The sequence below is a fragment of the Ambystoma mexicanum genome, chromosome 10 (genome assembly GCF_040938575.1).
Source record: "Ambystoma mexicanum isolate Mex_15411 chromosome 10, UKY_AmexF1_1, whole genome shotgun sequence".
In the NCBI taxonomy this organism is placed as follows: domain Eukaryota; kingdom Metazoa; phylum Chordata; class Amphibia; order Caudata; family Ambystomatidae; genus Ambystoma; species Ambystoma mexicanum.
Window position 1 is genome coordinate 1,194,902,421 of NC_090932.1, and position 16,049 is coordinate 1,194,918,469.

The window sequence follows — 16,049 nt, forward strand, 5'->3', positions numbered from 1 at the left end:
AGATGTAAATGGCATAGCTTTCCTTCCTGCACCTCTTGCGCTTCTTCCTATCCTTTTTGGGCGGCTTGGAGAGCGCTTTCTTGGAGCCCTTCTTGGGCGCTGGGGCGGACTTGGCTGGCTCAGGCATGGTCTGCGGCGGGCGTTCGCGCTGTGAGGAGCGGGAGAAATGAGAATAATTTCATGGGACAACTCGGTTTGAAAAGGAAATTAGAAGTTTTACTGAGACTAGATTTTAGTGGCTAGAAAAGAAGAATGACAACCTTGAAAAGGGTTAAGCTGCAGTTTTAACCCCATCATGCCATGTATCTCTTTATCTTTGAATTAATTCATACATTCAAAATAGTACTAAGGACTTATACAACGGACTGAAATGATTGGAAAGAATGGCGCTAACACATGGAGATTACAGAACAGGATACACAGAGGATTCTGACAATTTTAAGAGTTTACTAGGATACTTATAGGATTTCTTAGGGATTGGATCTAATACAAGGTAACAAAGCAAGGGATGCAATTTGTGGTTGATGGGAAGGGAAATACTCACAACAAGCACTTGAATGGGGTAGCTGGAACAGAGGACCAGGTTTCTGGACAGCAAGGCAAGATCTGGTCACTTCAAACAGCGGCAGGCTCTCCTAGAAGGGGACAGCTGGGCCTAGTCTGGTCACTGGATACAGCAGTGGGTTCTCCTAGAGGGGGAGAGCTGGGCCTAGTCTGGTCGCTGGATAGCGAGGTGCATAAGCTGGGCTCTCCTTAAATTATTGGGATTTTTGTGGGGTTTTTCTAGATCAGTGGTTCTGTCTGGATAGGGTCAGCTAGCTATGGCCTGGCAGTGGAATCTGGAATCTTGCAGGGTGAATCTGAAATGTCTGGATCTCTGGATGCGCAGGAGCTGCAAAAGCCAGAAGAGAGTCCAGAGCTCCCTATGCCTCCCCTTTATATAAGGACCATGACATCAGAGGATTTTACTATGGGGCTGACTCAAGCTAGACACACCTCTTACCATCGGATAGGTCAGCTGTGGATGTCACCTCCTCCCTGGAAGCAGATTGGACTGAAGGAGGTGACTCAGTTTTATGGTGGGTGTTTTTTACAATGTGCTTTGTTCTACCAAAGTTACTTTTGCCAAAATCAGTTATGGCACAAAACACTCATATTTACAAATGTCATCATCAGGAAACGTATACGGGCAGACTACATATCTTAAACACACACACTGATCCAAATCCCAAGACAATGTGATGCTGTGTAGTCATTCTGGCAATCTTTTGCCATTTCCATGGAAAATAATTCACCCAAATTTCTACAATTTTATATATATCACTGGCCATGTTCTCATTAATTTTCAAAGTTGTACCAAGTATGTTTTCCGCAGAATTAATATTTTCCTGGGGTTTGCATCTCCAACATGCTAGAAAAACCTACAACGTCTTATTTTAATAGTACAAACATGACATTTAAATGGTCATAATTTCACATTAATATGTCTTTTGATTACTGAAATAAATGACATAAGCTGAATAGTCTCTGAAATCGACTGGGTGTTTGAGTTGAGGGGAGGTGTCACCAGGAATTCACACCTATGTACCGTGGCAGTCCATTGTCTCATGCTGGGGAAGTGCCGCTTCGTCTACGAGGGTGCTAGATTCTACCCCTAGGCCCATTCATAGTTTCCAGAGGGCTGGTCCTGTTCCCAGGAAAGGCCTGTCAAACCTGTTCTTCTGGCCTCACAGTAGTTTTATTTATTCATTTATTTGTCTTTCTCTTAACCAAAAGCAAGACTTTTGGGAATAAATATCCTATATATTTTAAAGAAAACCCACATCACATTTCTATACAAGCACAAAGCCTTAGTTTAACACTTCACTTTTAAAAAGGCATTTTCTTGTTTATCAAAAGCACCCAGAGTTTGCCTGTGTTATTGTGTTGCAAAAAGTAAAGCCTTTGCCATACGGCCTGGAGTGAAGTTCTCTGCTCTTTCACAGATTTTGCCTGACAAAACATGCCATTCAGTGAGGAATGCCCCATTTTGCTGGTGTGCACCTTGAATATGGGTGTACACAAATGTGTCTTACTGGAACCAAACTGGGTAATGTTGAAAAGATGAAAAGGGCATCAGTGCACAGTCATTTTAAATGCAGAATGTTTTCTTTTTCAGTGGGAAGTTTTGAGCTGGCAGCATAGCAGCGCTGCCTTTGAATTATTTTCTTTGGTGCACATAAGGAAAACACTGGCAGCCATTCTCGGGGTGTTCCATGTTCATCTCGCCCCATATGTGCTTGGCAAAGACAGCGCAGCCATTATTTTTGTAACTGCAAAGCGCAGTTTTAATGCAAGGGAATAGCGCTTAGCAGAGCCAGCAGTGCCGTTCTTCTTGTAACAGCTGAAATGCAGTTTGGTGATGTAGGGGAGTTCTGCTGGGCTGGTAAATGTACTCCACAACATCACGCTTCTCACAGATCTTGTGGCTTTCTTCTGCACTGCCTCCCGGGCATATGCTGATTATTTTCATATTGCTTTCCATCTGGGTAATCGTATTCAAATTGCTGTTTCTCTCTCTGCTTGGCCAATATTAACGACAACTACCTGTGCGTCAACTCCTTAAAATCTAAAATTATTTTCTCTGCTTCTCATATCCTCCCTGATTTACCACTCACATGGCCTCCACAAATGGATGCTGACCGTACCCTTATAGGAGCTGCTAAAACCCCTCATACTACCACTTGTTTTGCTTTGTGCATAGGCACGTTATATATGCCATATCATATCATGTACAGGACACTGCAATTGCAAGAAAATCCCACCTCCACATGGTAAAACCTATCCTGCCTCTGTTAAATATGTCACACAAAGGGGGGTGAAGGGCATGGCCAACTCTTTCTCTTTATTATTACAATAACCTGTACATGGGACCCCCTAAAGATTGATGCAAAAGTTGCAAGTAATTAGAAATAAGGCTCCTAGGATCACCCTGAGCCTGAACCTATAGAACCTATAGAATATAACACTCCAGTCCCTGAGTCCTTGCCTATTGGTTAGGCAGATTGCCTTTGACATCCTGTCCACTAGCCGTCATGCTTACTCGTGAACTAGGCAAATGTTGTTGCCATTGAAATTCTTCAAGCACAGCCACACCATAGCCTTGAGGTATGCTGAGTCATTCTCTCTCTCAAGGAGCGGTTGAAGAAAAAAGAAGTTTGGCAACAGATAGCTAGACTTTGCTGGAGTTGCTCCCCTTCCTGTCCTCGTGAGAACCGTGGATAACCTTCCACAGTTCCAGAAACAGCTGAAGGTACTCCTCTTTAAGTTTGCATTCAATTAAGTCTTGCCATAGATTACACTGATTATGGTTTTGATCTTATAGATCCTGTAGACTAGAAGATCCATCCACACTCCCATGTCTTCTAATCATGTTGATTGTTATCCAATTTTGCTTTTCCACATGTGTCTTTTGCATTGTATATATTGTTTTTATGCACCTATCCCCACCCCCAGCCATGTACTGAAATGTTCTTGGATGATGGCTTGACAATTCAGACTCCCCTGTCCTTCTTCATACCCTTATCCTTCCCGCTTTATATTTTTGGGACACCACAAAGCGACTCCATGTGTGGCTTGCACCTTATACAACAACAACATGTATATACATTAATATGCCAGCTCTCCCACTGTAAAATATATGCCCATGATGCGTTTGTGCACAATACATGGCACCATGGCCCCATAAAACACTTGAAGCTTCCTTTGGGTAAATATGTGTCTCTTTGCCACTATAAAACATTATCATGATGGTGTCCATAATATATGTAATTATACCACTGTAAGGCACATGTTCCTGATGCCACGTTACAAAATATGGTACAATGTAATTTCAAGGAAATACATTGTGTTAATTTCCTTCGTGGGAACCACTTCTAATTTTTACTAGGGGATCTCCCCCAACTCCCCTATCCCTCTTCACTACCACCCTGAATGTATGTTATTGCCTGCCTGCAAACAATGCTATGTTATTTCACATGCATGTATGTCATGAAACATGGGCACTGACATATAGTAGTCTTTAGTAGTGACAAAGGAATTGCCTATCCGATTTGATTTTTCTACCTGTCCTTTAACCAAATCCTATTTACCTTTTCTACCTATCCCTAAATAAAGCCAATTATAATTTTATACCTCTCCCTCAATTCAATCCTTGACCTTTTCTACATCTTCCTAATCTAAAGCCAGTTCGCTCGACTGCTCATGCAACCTTCAACCTCACCATCTACCTAGCAGGGTTATGCATGATAGCAAGGATGGTGTCCCTAATAGCACAGTCACATCTAGAAGAGATTTCCAAGCATACAGTCTTTTGTTGATTTTTATAGTGTTAGCCCAGCAAAGATAGTGGCCTCTGTTGATTGTTGTTGAAAGGAACGTGTTTTCTTTGGAAGTTGTCAACACATGTTTCATATTGCCTGATTAAGGACAGACACAATGGACCCTTGTCTGAGTCGCAGTTCTGTGACTGAAAAAACTCTTTTCGGAAAAGATTGTATGACTGCTGCCAGCTCTTCACCCAGTGACTGGGCTCTGTGACAAAGTGTTGAAAACGTTCATAACAAATAATTGCCACTCTGTAGGAGAGTTAACAGAGAGTAGTGGTCTGGTGAGGTACTTTCATTAAATCCCTTTCTCAGTCGACAGTATCTACTACAGGTAAAGATAGATGTATGGATTGTAATGGTCTGTCCAAATTGCAAAGGATTGCAACCTTCCCATGTGGTTGATGGCAGTGAATCCTAAGTTTGTGGTCCATTAACAGGCAAATATCTGCCCTTTATGACTGAGGGACCCATATGCCAATGATCTCTCGGTTTCCGAGGGAACCAGTTGTGTGACACAGGAGGGGAGGAGCAGAAGTGGCATCACTACTTGGATCCTGATGCACCCCCTGCTGCCCACTAGTTAGGAGAATGGTATTGAAAGACGCACCATGAGGAGCAAGCCCTTTGCCCCCTTTCACATTGAAACCTGAGTCTACCCCTGGAGGGAACGTATAGCTTGATTCGCTTGTATCTGTGTTTGATACCAGTAGCTGTGGCCTCAATTTAAGCGTATATTCATGAAAGACAATACATTCTTTTCAGGCTGGTTCAATGCTGCAATTTGAATGTTTGCATGCGTTTCTTAGAGGAAAAGCAAATATAGCAAGCGGTTGTTTGCAATACTTTCCAAAATAGATTATGATTTGCCAGTCATCTAAGTGGCCATTCATTGCCACCTGGCTATTGTGTTTTTGTTCCATTTAGAATGCATGGTTAAAAATAAAGACGTTTTTATTTCCTGTCAAAACAATTGCAGCCAGGTGTTCATCTAACTTGCGTAATGTCACTCAATTCAGCTGTCATTTGTTTGTCACAAACTAACTCAAGCTCAATTTCTGTTATTTACAGAAAATCTGTCTTTAGTCCTTAACTGCACTGTGCAGTTCTACAATAAGGACAATTGTAGGCAGTCACCTAGGTCCAACTATGAGGAGGCAACATGGGTTGCCATTTTAATACAAAAACAATCACATTTGTCAAGTCAAGGGGAGATCCAACATCACACCTCGGCTAAATGGTAAACATTCTTTTGCACTGGTCCCGTATCAGCCCTTACTGCATATCAAAGAGTGAATAAAGAGTGAATATTAAAGTAAACCACACTCTCTTGCTCTGCTACCCTCAGTTCCAGACTATGAACCAATGTTTGACATCTATTCAGCAGCCTTATAATCACCAATGGTGTAGTTGCTGTAATTACTGTTATAGACTGGAAGATGCCTATCTTGCTCTTGGATAGGAAACACTGTGGGCAAAATGCAGGAAAGGCAATAAGAATACCAGCAGCAGTATTTGACAGTTGCCTCTGGTAGCTTTGATGAAATTACCCTTTGAGAAGGGGAAAATAACATTCACCCCTGAAATTGTAATCAATCATGACTGGCTGTATTTTGACTGTCATCTGCAATATAGCCCTGGCAGTAATTGTGTAGCTGACAAAAAAGCAGAAAAACATGCTGCATAGTTTGAAGGCTCTTCTATTGTGGTATTTACATCTAGCAGTAATGCCATATCACCTGTGGTATTGTGTAGTTGGTATATTGTCCATGGCATAGCCATCCAGATAGAAAACCTCAGTGCAACAGACATTTACCTCCGGCTGTGGCTTTTCTGTCAAAAGACTGTGTGTTTGTCAGAAGAGGCTCACCATTAAACTATTTACTCGGTCATGGAGCCTCACCGATTAAATCACATTTCAGATTTTACAAGGTGTTACTTACAGATCGAAGCAAAATACTAACATCAATATGGTGGAAATGCAAACTCTGCTTCACTGCGTTGTGTGGAGATGTGCTTTGTGCTCTCACCCTCCATGCTGTCCTGTCCTGAACTGTGCTGGTTAGAGAACAAAATGCATCCAGTGATCTCTTTATCGAGGAATGTGCTGTGTCCATTGAGACTGCTGGTAGTGACATACTGTGAACTTGAACATGAAGTACTAACATGACAACCATGCGTGCAACATCACTGAGCTAACTGGGTTCCATTCCCCCCCACCCTGAAATGTTAGTTGAGGGGTGGGACTTGGGTGACGTCATTTCAGTGACATTTAAGCCGAGGTGGAAAAAAAACCAAGTTCTTGTTACACAGAGAGTGGCTGAATGCTTGAACATGATTGGCTAGAAGCTGAATGGCAGTATGACTGCCCAATCGTATTCAGAACCAGTCAACCAATCATTGTTAAAATGGAGACCCTTCTACATCATCAGCCTTGGCATCAGTGGACTCTGACACTGGAGACTGGACAAAGGAGGATGGACGCCTGAATGAAATTTCACAGCCATCTTCTAATACAGAAAGACAGACTGGAAGGCACACAGAGATGTGCTACAATCACTTTGTTTTATATGCTTTTTCCCAATGACATAATGCTTTAATATAAGCCTTCTTGTCTTTCATTGGTTGGCTTATTTGTCACTCACAATCTCACATTAGCTCATTTTGGCAAGCACCGGTTGACTGACACATATGCTGATTAGCTTACTTGAGACCCAGCCCGACCTAATTACTTATCCTTTATTGCCTGCAAAGAAACAGTCCTTATTTGGTTCTTGAGGTCCTGCCAAATTTACTTGGCAGCTCATACAGTGAAAATTTCCATCTGTTCTGTCTAATTGGTAGCCTTCCCATGCCTTTATCTGATTTACGATCAATCATTGTCTGCTTTCCCTGACAACATTTCTAAATATACCCTTCCAGACGTACCTATCTCACAGTGAACTGCTGCCAAAGAATATTCATCATCAGCATGATACAGCTCTTTTAACACCTGATCCTGAAGCCATTTTGTATTTTGGCATCAATTGTAGAATCTTTCTCAGTCTGTTCAGCCTAGACGTTTCGCTAGCAAAGATGAGTTGTTATTTATTTTTGAGCATAACTCATTTTCTATCCAGTTCTTAGATAATATTTGTATATATTCATGGTGTGCGTCTAATACCCGAGGCACCCTTAAATTCCTGAGTCATTCTGATGCCAAAAATATATGTCACCCTATATGCACTCTTTATCTTAAAAAAAGCACTACACTTCTGATTCATGCAATACTGGAACCATTTATCTGCACTCGGTTTGAGGGACCAGGGGTCTAGTACCCCTCTACAATTGCATAACAGGAACATGGTATCATCCAATGTCGAAACAAAATGCGGGTAGTGTAGACCTTTGCACAAAACAACATTGAAGGTCCGGTGCCAGTTACCATGCAAGGTGAAATCTGCCCAGCTGCCACTGCTCCCTACTAGACCACGCCACACTGGCCCCCACTAACCTGCAGCCTTGTGGCTTTTTTGGATAAGGTGAGTGCTTTAGGCTGTGTGATACCGTTGCCAAGCTGCTGCAATGCAGGGGAGTATAGTGTACTACATTTGAGGAGGAGCGGGAAGGAGTTATCTTCTTCCAAGGACCTTTGCAAAGAAGTTGCTGCATCCAATATCTCATGTGTTCTGCTGCCAGTGATCCAGGCAGCCAAAATGACTCTTAGGATACAAGACACAATAAATGATATTTCGATTTTCACTGCCACTCAAGGGAGCATCCTGTGCAGGTGACAGTTATGAGATGGGGAGATTATACACCTGCTTATGGTGCCAATTTGCAGATGACTGTAAGCGTATGTATGGGTTGATTGAAAAATAGGGTGGTTCAATGTGTGAATGAGGTTAAATGTGATGCTGTGCTTGTAGACGCATCAAATGAGCAGCTTGCATTAGTTGTTTGTTATGTTGAAGGCACAACATTATATGAACAATTTCTTGGGTTTGAAGAACAACAGGGTGGCACAGGAGTTGGTATTGGGAATAACATTCTGAAAACTTTAGAAACGTATGGCCTGAATCTAGACCATTAGCGTGGGCAAGCATAAGATGGCTGTGCTGCCATGAAGAGGAGGGTAAAGGTGCACAGGCATTAGTACTTGAGAGAGTTCCCAAGGTTTTCTTTGTCCACTGTGGAAGCCATACATTAAACCTTGTGACTGCAAGCACATGCATGTGATGTATGTGAAATAAGGAACTCTTTCTTACTACTTAAAGAAGTGTCCAGTTTTGTGCGTGGATCAGCAAAATGTGGTTCACTCTTGAAAAGGAATATTTCTTTTTTTGCCAGACCACAAGAAAACGATGATGAATAGGTTATGTGAGACCCAGTGGGTAGAAAAAAAAGCATTGGTTGTTTGCTTTGTCAATTTGTGTCCTGCTCTGATTGACGCACGGCTAGAGAACTTAACCTGGCAAGATCACACTGCTTCTTCAAAAGCTCAACAGTTTCTCACCATCATACTTTTCTTGAGGCACTGTACAGGCTTGCAAAATATTCTGGCATTCTTCTCCCTGTTTCAGCTTCACTCCAAAGCTCTAACAAAGACATGGCGGAGTGCCTGTAACAAATAGAAAACAGTCAAAGTGTAATCTAGGACAGTAGAGACAATGCTGGGACAATACTTCATGACATTTTTTGGAAGGCGTAACAAGTGCAAGCCCGTCTGCATCATCCATGGGGCTTTCTGGAGATTGGACCCTCCTACATTCAACTCCACATCCGACTCTCTCTCCCTAAATACCTCAATAATAGAGCACTTAATTCTTCTAGCTCCAACTCTCTGAAGATCAGACAGTTCTTGAAGCAGAGAGTGATATGATATGATATGACATTTATAATGCGCCTATACAGAAGTGTTTCTAGGCGCGATGGGGCAAGGGAGGGGGGCTAGATAAGGTGACATTGAGATCGCGCAAGTGCAGGGGAGGGAGGAAGTGAAGAAGTGCAGGTGGAAAAAGGGAAGGGGACAGTGCAGTACATAAGATAGCGGTAAAATTAAATAAAGATGAATAAATAAATTAAATAAATAAAGACAATGAATAAGAAGTGCGGCCAGCTGGTGGCAAGTGCAAGGGTAAGGCCAGCCATCAGGTGTCAAGTGCTGATAGGGGGCTGAAGGGATATAGAAACAGTCCCTGAGTGCAAGGGCTGCTAAGGGGACAGTGCAGGTGTGCAACTGGCGGGGAGAGGCCCTGGGCCCGAGATCAGAGGGTAGCCAGGTAAACCAGTGCAGTATCAGTTTAAACCAAGAGATCAGCAGGGGAGAAGAGGAGAGAAATCAGAAGCAAAGAGGAAGGGCTTGAAGTGCTTCAGAAACCGGAGATGGTTCTCCTCAAGTTTCAGAGAGGCAGGGAGGCTGTTCCAGATGGAGGCCACAGCAGAAGAAAAAGATCTACCACCAACTAATTTCTTGGAGAAGCGACTGACCCTGAGGGAGTTGAAGGTGGATGAGCGAAGAGCTCGACAAGGAAGATATTTAGGAAGAGAGAGTTGATGGTATTGAGGCCCCAGGCCCCAGAAGGCCTTATGGACAATGCAAAGGATTTTAAACTTGATCCTCGCTGCCACTGGGAGACAGTGCAGAGATATCAGTCCTGGAGAGATACAATCCCTGGGCTTGAGGCCAAGGACCAGTCTTGCAGTCCTCTTTTGGATGAGTTGCAGAGGGTGGAGAGTAGGGTCAGGCAGATTTAGAATGAGGCTGAGCAATAGTCCAGCCCAGTGATAACCAGAACTCTGGAGACAGTGAGCTTTTGGGGGAAGTAGAGGAAAGGAAGAATACCTCTGAGGAGGTGCAGCTGGTAGTGTGACTTCTTAGAGATGTCAGAGCTTTGAAGAGAGAAGGAGAGTGTAGAGTTGAAGATGACCCCAAGGCTTCTAGCCTCACAGGTGGGAGCAGGAAGAGGGCCAAGAGAGGACAGCCAGAGAGTGACAGGAAAGGAGGGAGCAGGTGTGCTGATGAGGAGAATCTTGGTCTTACTGGCATTAAGGCAGAAATCATTGGTGGCATACCACTACTGGATAGCATACAGTCAGAGATGAGAGAAGGAGAAGAGGTGGTGGAAGAGAGCCTGAAAATGAGTTCAGTGTCAGCCGCATTGCACTGAAAGTTGGGGCAGAGAGCGGAAATATGGTGGGCAAGAAGTGCCATGTATTATTGAACAGCCAGGGAGAGAGGTTAGACCCCTGGGGAACACCACAGGTAGAGATTGATATAGAGGAGAGGAAGGACCCAAGTTGGACCTGGGAGGGTCGATCGGAGAGGAAAGAGGTTAGCCAAGCCAGGGCCTGATCAATGATACCCAGGTTATCACAAAGATGGTTGAGCAGGATGGCATGGTTGACCATGTCAAAGGCAGAAGAGAGCTCAATTAAGATGAGGACACAGGGGGTGTTGGAATCAAAGTTGGAAAGCAGGTCTTCATGGATGTTCAGGAAAGCAGTTTCTGTGCTTCTGGCAGCTCTGAAGCCGGACCGACGGTCATGGAGAGAACCAAACGATTTAGTGGGAACATTAAGCTGTGAGATGGCCAGCTTTTCCAGGAGTTTTCCCACGAAAGGAGTGATGGAGATTGGGCGATAGCTGGCCAAGAAGGGTCGGCAGAGGGTTTTTTAAGAAGAGAGTGTACAACGGAGTGCTTCAGGGGGGAAGGGAAGACTTCAGTGGTGAACAAGTGGTTTCAGTAGTCAGCCAGAGCAGGAGCCAGGGTGTCAATGTGGTCCTTGATGGTTTTGGAGGAACAGGGGTGAACCTGTTTTGATGAGACTTTCATAGATCGGACTTGTCTGGAAACCTCGTCTGGGAAGAACAGAAGAAAGGCAGAGAAAGAGGGAGGAGAGATGGCCGAAGAAAGTCAGAGGAAGAGTAGGGAGTAGAGTGAAGAGGGGGAGAGGAAAAGAGAGAGGACTGGATGTCTTGAGTTTTATAGATGAAATCAGAAGCTAGGGCCGTGTAGAAGGCCTGGGAGGGTACAGGAGAGGTAGAGACTGCAGCAGGATTGGCCAGCTCCTTGCACATTTTAAAGAGTTTGGCTGAGTTGTTAGATGCTGCAGAGATGCGGGCTTAGATGAGGGCTCTCTTCATGGGCACAGAGAGCCGGTATTGCCTTTGAAGCAGGCGGTAGGCCAGCTTGTCAGAGGATGTAGCAGAAGTCTGCCATTTCATCTCAGCCGCCCTGAACTTACGTTTAAGGGTGACAAGTTTAGAATCATACCAAGAGTTGCACTTGGCTTTGGGCTTCATGCGGATCCTCATCATAGGGGCAAGAACATCAAGAGTATCAGATATAGCAGAGTGGAGAATGGAAAGGGCAGTGTCAGGGTGTGAGTCAGTCAAGAGGGGGGGAAGCAGCAGCGAAAGCCTCAACTGACACACGCTTCATGGGTCAGATAACCGAGAACGTAGGTGGCAGTGCTGGAGTTGGCTTGGCCTGAGAGGTGGAAAGGGTGAGCTGGGAGGAAAGGAGAAAGTGATCACTCCAGGAAAGAGGAGTGGTGAGAGGGATTGAAAGGGGAAAGTCTGAAGAGCTCAGAACATCCAGGGTGTACCCTGCAGAGTTAGTCGGGACAGAGGAGAGAATAGAGAGTGAGAGAGTATCACAGAGGTCGCGAAGGAGTCCAGAGGAAGGACAGGAAGCATCCAGGTGGATGTTAATGTCTCCAAGAAGGAGGAGTTGAGTGGTTAAGGCCAGGAGGGAAGAGGAGAAGTCCGCCCACTCAGAGAGGAAGAAGGAGATCTAACCAGGTGGCCGATAGAAGGTAGCCACAGTAAGGGGATGGCTAGGAGAGAGAGAGAGCCTGCAGATGAGGCATTCGAAAGATGAGTAGGCCTGCGTAGGAATGACAGAGGCAGCAATCCACACAGGGAGGATCAGGGCTACATCGCCTCTGGAACGCCCGGATCTGGATGCAGAGTGGATCTTGTAGCCATCCGGGAGGAGAGTGTCAAAGCTTGTGACAGAGCTGGCCGTGACTGAGGACATTGAGGTCAAGTTCCTCCAGGAGGAGGCAGATGCCAGAGGAGTGTTTAACACGTGAGCGAGAGTTTAGAGTTGCAATTTGGAGAAGGCTGCCGTCCAAGAAAGTCCTCTGGTAGGGGGAGGTGCAAATCAGAGGTACACCCAGCTGAGGTGTAGAAGGAGGAAGGAGGAGAGGGCAAGGTAGCCATGGAGGAGACACCAGGGGGATGCAAGGAAGCCAAGGAAGGGAGAGAGGGACAGCAGGAGAAGACAGTAAATTGATGAGGCACGGTAAGCGTCTATCAAAGAGGAGAAGGTTGACCTGAGGGCCTTGGACGAAGATGGTGCCATTCAGGTAAACATTAATGATTACCTTAGAGGAGTGGAAGGAGGCCAGGAGGGCCTCCCACCCAATGCTACCATTAATGGGAGAAGACGAGAAAGGAGAGAGCACAGAGTCCATAGGTCTGACAAGGTAACGTCAAAGAGGATGTCGGTGAAAGTTTGCCTGGAGGAGACACTGGTATATGTATCAGCGACTGGGAGGCCTGGGTTGGAGACCAGGATGTCCTTTTTAAACTTATTCCTACCAGATTTAGTGAGGAGAGCAGAATAGTCGATAGAGAAGCAGTTAGAAAAGATAAGGAGGTAGATTGCTCTCTTCTGCAGGATCCTTCCTCTGGAATGATCTCTGTACCCCTCTCAGGCTTGAGCCGGATCTCCCTAAATTCCTGAAGCTCCTCAAAACCTTCCTTTTCTCTTATTCCTTCCTGCTTCCCCTCCCCTGCTAACACCCATATTCTGCCACAGTGACTGGCTGACTAGTTCCCTCTGAGTTCTACAGGGAATCAGCCCCCCGCCTAGTCCATCACCCTCCTCACACTTAGCATGTTGACCGCACCCGCTTTAGCCATAACAATCCCTGGCACTTACCCTCCTGTCCTCCCCTTGGCACTTTGCTAGCACTGGTTGTCCCCATCCCCCGCCTTCACACCCCCTTTTACTCGCACTCTAACCTCTTTTCCCTGCACTTCCCCTTCCCACCCTAGCACTTCGCATTTTGCGAAGACCGGCACTCCCCCCTCTTGTGCTTCTTGTTACTGCACTTGCACCATCCAAATGTCACAAGGCCTATCAGGACCATTATTATTATGTACCTCTCTTGTTCCCCCCTTTTTGTCTTGTGGCATAGGTGCCTTAAAAAATATCCAATAAAATAAATAGGGTCAAAGGCCCTCATTCCCAGATTGGAGGTAGCCATGGCGCTATTTATGCCATGGCTGCCTCCAATACCGGGTCTGGCACTGGTCTGGTTGAATGGGGACTTACCAGGCGATTCCGACCTGTGCGGACCAGGTAAATCCCCATTCAACCAACCATTTACCATTCCCATTTGAGCCCCCATAGGGCTCAATGGGAATGGGGAAGGCGCAAATAACGGGCCTGCGAATATCAGGCCCGTTATTAGCGCCCTGGTCCCTTAGCGGGACCGGTAAAGGACATGTGGTCAGACCACACGTCCTTTACGGTTCCCACTAAGGGACCTCGGAATTGGCGGGTAACGGATTACCGGCACCGGTCTCCTTACCGGTGCCCGGTATCCCTTACCGCCCAACTCATAATGACCCCAAAACTCCACGTGCTAACTATAAAACCAGAGACCCTGAACCGTTCTATAGGCTTTCAATCTTTCCACCCATTGTTGATAATTCTACCATTTCTCTCCTTCATGCGCAAAACGTTAGCCATAATCTCCATCATCATGTCCAGGATAGACAACACCAACAGCCTGTACCTCTGAATAGTAGAGCATCTACTGCAAAAACTGCAATGTACACAAAATGCAGCAGCCAGACTTCTCCTCAAATTCTCAAGAAGGGACCGCACCACTCATGCGCTAAAGATTCTACATTGGCTGCCAGTCAAAGTACAAATCACATTCGAAACAATGTGCATAAGGCACAGAGCCACCCATGGCTAAGGAGCAGAATTCCTACAAGAGAAAATCACCATTTACCAACCGACCAGAACACTCAGATCCAGCAACAACATCTGCCTGGAACCTAAACCATACAGAAGGAAAAAACAATGGTGAATCAGCATTCTCCTACTTAGTCACAAAAATGTGGAACTACCTCCCGAGAGAAATACAAAACATAAAGGACCATCTAAAATTTAGAGAAATCCTGAAAACCTGGCTCTTCAACAGAGAACCGGACGAACACGAATGATCAACACCTCCCCTCTCCCCGATTGATAACACATAAGGCAAGACGGACAAAGTGTGTGGAGGTGAAGAAAAGTCAGAGTGGTAGTGAGTCCTGGGAAGACTCACTCCCATGGAGGGATCAACAGGAGGTTAAGGAGAGAGATAGGAGCTTCCTAGGTTGAACCAGAGACAGAGGACATTAGACCTAAAGGGGAAAGAGTAGCAACCCGACAAACTAATAACCCACAGGGACCAGGGAGCTTAAAGACACAGGGAAAAGTCCTCCCCCTTCAAGGTGCCCAGGGAGGCCTTAGCGGCTGCACACCAGAATATGCCAGGGCCAAAACAGGTCAGACATCCATTAGTCTGAACACAGGAGAAGGGGGAGAGGAGGAGGCTCCACCACTAAACAGGCCTGCAGATGACCCACAACTCTGCACAGACTACAGGAGGAAGACCCGCCACTAGCACACCACAGTGGGTGACACTGGCAGGGGGGCATACCATAGTGGCCAAAGCAGATGGGTACGATGGAGCACCACCACTAACCAACCGACTAATTAACTATTCCCTCTGCTTTCACCTCTCAAACTCAAAACACAACAACCATTCCTATACAGCACAACACACAGCATGCACTTTACTACACCTCAACAACAAAACAAACCACACATAGCCTCACACAACAGCACACAACTACCAACCAAAAAATCACATATACACTCAGCAAACGGTGTTAACCGAACTGAAGCTGCAAACAGAACATCACAGCTCTCTTGTGCTTTTTTTCCACTCAGTCCTACTAATGGACCCTACCCTCTTGCTTTTCAGATATGCAAGAGCAGCAGGGGACCAAAACAAAGTGGTGACAGTGTGCAATATAAATATCCTTAACATAGCATAATGCATTGACTGAACTGGCAGAGTGGTTTAGCTATCATGTGAAAATGGCCTCCACTATGCAATACCTGGTACCAACGTTTGTCACTCAGGAGTCTTTCATAAATTGGGGGAATGCCTTGCCATTTATGAGGATGATGATTTGCCTGGTACTTTTGAAGACGTTAAAAATGAATATGAAATATGGGCATTGACATGGCTCAAGGTGCCCTCTCATGAGAGGCCACACAATATTATGGATGCTTTAATGCATGCAAAGGTGACATTCTACCCAAACTTGCATTGCTTGCTAAAAATCTTAGTCACATTACCAGTGACAAGAGCCTCTCCAGAGAGGTGTTTTAGTTGTCTTCATAGACTTAAAACCTACATATGGTCTACAATGGAACAGGAGCACCTTTCTGGACTAGCTATGGTGAAAATCTTGTACTCACATTGCCCCCCCCCCATAGAAGCCATTATTGAAGAACTGGCCAAAAAGGGGAGTCACCTTGAAATAGCTTTGTGACAAGTACTAGAGTTATGCTGTACACGTGTTATGATGTACAATCTACTTTTTTTCGCAAGAATATTTTT